This window comes from Schistocerca serialis, chromosome 7, assembly GCF_023864345.2.
Source record: "Schistocerca serialis cubense isolate TAMUIC-IGC-003099 chromosome 7, iqSchSeri2.2, whole genome shotgun sequence".
NCBI classification, from domain to species: domain Eukaryota; kingdom Metazoa; phylum Arthropoda; class Insecta; order Orthoptera; family Acrididae; genus Schistocerca; species Schistocerca serialis.
The window spans coordinates 153125515-153131188 of record NC_064644.1 but is presented as its reverse complement, the minus strand read 5'-3'; the positions used below and the strand labels follow the sequence as shown (position 1 = coordinate 153131188).

Below are 5674 nucleotides of genomic sequence, written 5' to 3'. Positions count from 1 at the left end.
ACTTCTGCCAGTATATCGTCTCCCACCTTCCAAACTTTACAGAAGCTCTCCTGCGAACCTTGCAGAACTAACACTCCTGAAAGAAAGGATATAGCGGAGACATGGCTTAGCCACAGCCTAGAGGATGTTTCCAGAATGAAATTTTCGCTCTGCAGTGGAGTGTGCGCTGATATAAAACTTCCTGGCAGATTAAAACTGTGTGCCCGACCGAGACTCGAACTCGGGACCTTTGCTTTTCGCGGGCAAGTGCTCTACCAACTGAGCTACCGAAGCACGACTCACGCCCGCTACTCACTGCCTTACTTCTGCCAGTATCTCGTCTCTCACGTTCCAAACTTTACAGAAGCTCTCCTGCGAACCTTGCAGAACTAGCACTCCTGAAAGAAAGGATATAGCGGGGAAATGGCTTAGCCACAGCCCAGGGGATGTTTCCAGAATGAGATTTTCACTCTGCAGCGGAGTGTGCGCTGATATGAAACTTCCTGGCAGATTAAAACTGGGTGCCCGACCGAGACTCGAACTCGGGACCTTTGCCTTTCGCGGTCAAGTGCTCTACCAACTGAGCTACCGAAGCACGACTCACGCCCGCTACTCACTGCTTTACTTCTGCCAGTATCTCGTCTCCCACCTTCCAAACTTTACAGAAGCTCTCCTGCGAACCTTGCAGAACTAACACTCCTGAAAGAAAGGATATAGCGGAGACATGGCTTAGCCACAGCCTAGAGGATGTTTCCAGAATGAAATTTTCACTCTGCAGTGGAGTGTGCGCTGATATGAAACTTCCTGGCAGATTATAACTGTGTGCCCAACCGAGACTCGAACTCGGGACCTTTGCTTTTCGCGGGCAAGTGCTCTACCAACTGAGCTACCGAAGCACGACTCACGCCCGCTACTCACTGCTTTACTTCTGCCAGTATCTCGTCTCTCACGTTCCAAACTTTACAGAAGCTCTCCTGCGAACCTTGCAGAACTAGCACTCCTGAAAGAAAGGATATAGCGGGGAAATGGCTTAGCCACAGCCCAGGGGATGTTTCCAGAATGAGATTTTCACTCTGCAGCGGAGTGTGCGCTGATATGAAACTTCCTGGCAGATTAAAACTGGGTGCCCGACCGAGACTCGAACTCGGGAACTTTGCCTTTCGCGGGCAAGTGCTCTACCAAGTGAGCTACCGAAGCACGACTCACGGCCGGTACTCACAGCTTTACTTTTGCCAGTATCTCGTCTCCCACCTTCCAAACTTTACAGAAGCTCTCTTGCGAACCTTGCAGAACTAGCACTCCTGAAAGAAAGGATATAGCGGAGACATGGCTTAGCCACAGCCTAGGGGATGTTTCCAGAATGAAATTTTCACTCTGCAGTGGAGTGTGCGCTGATATGAAACTACCTGGCAGATTAAAACTGGGTGCGCGACCGAGACTCGAACGCGGGACCTTTGCCTTTCGCGGCCATGTGCTCTACCAACTGAGCTACCGAAGCACGACTCACGGCCGGTACTCACAGCTTTACTTCTGCCAGTATCTCGTCTCCCACCTTTCAAGCTTTACAGAACCTAGAGTCTCAGTGGGGCACACAGTTTTAATCTGCCAGGAAGTTTCATATCAGCGCACACTCCGCTGCATAGTGAAAATCTCATTCTGGAAACATCCCCTAGGCTTTGGCTAAGCCATGTCTCCGCTATATCCTTTCTTTCAGGAGTGCTAGTTCTGCAAGTTTCTCAGGAGAGCTTGTGTAAAATTGGGAAGGTGGGAGACGAGATACTGGCAGAATTAAAGCTGTGAGTACCGGGCGTGAGTCGTGCTTCGGTAGCTCAGTTGGTAGAGCGCTTGCCCACGAAAGGCAAAGGTCCCGAGTTCGAGTCTCGGTCGGGCACACAGTTTTAATCTGCCAGGAAGTTTGAAACTGAAGATTTGTTTCAATCTTTATTTCTCTCAGAACTTGACTTCGTTCTGTCCTACCTATCCTAAAAAAGGTACTGTTCCAACACTTATGACCACTGGTGTATTACCATTCATGGCAGTGCCTCCTCCCATACATTTCCTGCTATTAGCCCAGCCAGTTTACACTTTCCTGTCATGTTGAGGTGTAGGCTATGTCTAGTACAATCCCACCTACTGAGAGAATCAACTGGAACCAAATCAGTATGTGAACTCACACCTGATCCAAGCAGCTGTTCCAACTCCAAATTAACTCTCCCGACGGAAGAGTTTAAATGGGGTGGGTCATGGTGTCTCAAAACAGACACGAACTCAACACTGGTATGTCTCGTTGCTAATGCAATCTTTGCCAGGTCACACTCTATATTGTACCCAGGTTCTCTGTCAATACTATTGCCCGCCCCACCCAGAATAACCACGGTGTCTTCCTTGGTAAAATCTTTACAGAGTGAACCTAAATCCTCTGTGACCCGACCCAGACCAGGACTTGGTTTAAAAAAATTTGTGACGTGGTATTCTGATCCTAAAAGGTCCTGGAAAAGTTGGCCTACACCTCTGGCATGTGAACTACCTAACACCATTACTTTCTTTCTATTTCCTGACTTCCCTACATTCTTATTCAATTTTATACTGAAAGTTTGTTATGCCCTCTCTACACCTACCTTAGTCGGAGGCTCATCAGCTTCAAACTGAGGCAACAGGTCAAACCTATTCTTCACATTCACCACAAAGCTTGAAACGTACCCTTTGAACAATTTATACAAGTGACTGTGCTTAACCTGACACACAATATTTTGTTAGCGCAACGCAATCTGACTTTCAAAATTCCCTGCAAAAGAATGGCCCTGACTAACATTAAACTATACCTTTCACAAATCACTTACCTCACAAAAATCTTCGCTGCTCAAGCTACTGCAATACAGCGAGCGCCACTACTGCCAGCTAAATAAAAGATTCAAACTTGATATCATCATATATATATATAGCAGTTCATGACAAATTACAAATCTCCGCCATCTCTCTCCCCACATCCACCACTGCTGGCGGCTCACCTCCAACTGCGCAACGCTACGCGCTGTTCACAGCCAGCTGCCTAACACTACAATGGCAGACAACAATGCAAACTAGCCACAGACTGCACACAGCACAGCCAGTGATTTTCATACAGAGGTGGCGTTACCAATAAAAAAACCTAAACAGCCTACTTACATAGCCCCCATGCTCCCCACAAAAATTTTTACAAATTGGATTGGGCAGTGGCCAATACAGAATTGAAAAAAATTTTTCATAATTACAATAACAAAGAAATCAAATGCACACACTTATTGATACAATGTTGGTCAAAAGCTAAAAATTTCTCACAGTCCATAAAGACAGTCCAGATTGTTCATCACAGTAAAAATGCAGAGTTTTTCTCAAAGTCTGAGCATTAAGAGAAAATGCACACAGAAGTAGTGGATTTGCATGCAGTCTTGAAGAAGTAGTGTTGTCCTTCCAACGGAAAGACAGTGCTGACTCTTGACATGCATACAGGTAATGGGCCACAACAGAGCAAACCCACCGCAGAGTCAGTCGAAATTTTGAAGAGTATTGGTAGGTACGTCACCAGAGGTGCAGACCCACTGTAGTCCTTGTAGAGATAATGGTAATGGTGGGCCATCAAAGATGCAGACCCACTGTAGTCCTTGTAGAGATGGCCAGCAGCCATCTGTTGCGATTGTGCAGGTGCACACTCACCATCAAAGAGTCTTGCGGAGAATATAGCAAGTCCATAAACCACCACTTGTGCACTCACAAAGTTTTTGGAATTGTCCTTAGAACCAGCAATGCTGTTATCCAGTCCCTTGCTGAATTATTAACACATGTGCAAACACTAACAGTCCCTACTTCTCACATATTGTCCATATACTATGACCAACAGAAACGTGTGCAGTGAAATGTAACTTAATTGGAAGAACTGGTGTCTGTACAATTATAAATTTACAACATGAAAATACAATTACAAAGATACAAAATACATCATTAAAGAACATAACAATACAGATAACATTTGTAGTAACACAGGCTTTACAAAAGAATAGAAATAAACATATACATCAGTGGAATTATGACATGAGTACATACATAAAGGATCACAATAACTTTTGAAACATCAACTTCACACATGAGCATTGAACAGAACAGAAATAATAATGTCTAACATCTTTACAAAGTAAATAACGTATTATTAATGCCAATTATATTCGAGGATAACAGTATTCCTCATCATAGTGAATGTAGCTTAATATTAAAAGAAGAAAAAATTCTATGAAACTACACAGAGACAGGAAGAAAACAAATACACAAGGGTACACAAACACATAGTGGGATAACACCAATAGGAAAGGACAGGGTTCGTTTTCAGTGTCACATTTGGTACTGCAGTCCAACCCAAAACTTCATATATCTTTCCTCTTATTTCATCCTTTGTTTCCACCAAAAAAATTCTATCTAAGCATGCTTTTTGTATTTATATGTTCACACATTTCTCACCTCAACATTTATTTCCAAGAAAATCGTACCTAAACCTGTTTTCTGTATTCTAACCATATTTCTTTCAAAAGAAATATGGCTCATTGTGCAATACTCATTTAGGCCCAAATCGTTTTCATATAACTTTCAAAGCATTCTTTCCCTATTCTCAATAGTTAGGTTCTTATATAGTCTACCCCCTCTTAAGCTAACTTAAATCTACTGAGCTCAGATACTAAGCTAAGGAACGAGGCAATGCAGCAGCACATAAAACAATTAATATAAACAGCAATAAAAAAATGGAAAATCGCAAAGCAAGCTACAGTAAATCTAAATTAACAGAAAAAATGCAAAATTACAACTAATAGGAGCCAATGTGCAGCAACAAGAAAAGCTTAACAGAGTAATACAAAGTTAAATTTAGCAGCACTATGCCTGGCAAACAGCAGTAACTTATACATAAACATGACATAGCTCAAGCAGAAAAAATATTACAGTAAAAACAACAATGCAGATAAGGGAAATGTATATTCACATCTTAATATCTATGTAATTAAAGTGGTGCACCACAAGAACTGATTGTAAAAGAAATATTACCATGTACTTGAAAAGAAAATTATGTGTTACTGTTACTAGTTCCTTCTTATTGTTCTTTCCTTTCCAAGTGCTCCTTTTTTAAAGAATGTGGATTATAAAATAATTATTTAATAGATCTGTTGACAGAAAGTGTTCACATTAGCAAATGCATTTCATTTTATAAAAGCAATGCTGCAACACAGCTGGAAACCAGATATCAAATGAAATAAGCAACTATGAAAAGGAAAGCATAAAAATATCATTCAGTAGTCATGTGACATTTCATAAGTTAGTAGAAATTCTCTCAACTCTCATAGAAAGACGCTTGTCATAATCAGGTGTGCAGATGTAAAAATATTTCTTGTCATTTTATTAGGCATTTCAGTAAATATCAGAAAGTACGATATGTTTCCAAGTAATCAGCGTGTCGGATTTGCGATGCTTCCTCTAAAGGAATGGCAATGGCCAGGTTAATGCCTCCCTTTTTTTTTTTTGTTCTACCTGTGCCGCTGAAAAGGGCTCGCAATAATGGCTTTTTCTCCAGGCGTCTGACACAGCTGGGTGCCCACGACGCATTACGTGCAGGTGGTCACTTAACTTTCGTACAGAAATATTTACGACAGCAGTTTCTGCTACCGTTGCAGTCTCATAT

At 42.2% G+C, this 5674-nt stretch overlaps 1 non-coding gene across 1 annotated transcript; it reads left to right on the top strand.

Annotated features, from left to right (window-relative positions):
- Window positions 1-1796: 1796 nt before the first annotated feature.
- Trnas-cga (transfer RNA serine (anticodon CGA)) lies at window positions 1797-1871 on the top strand. Its single transcript has one exon. It is a non-coding gene; the product is annotated as a tRNA-Ser (tRNA).
- Window positions 1872-5674: the final 3803 nt, after the last annotated feature.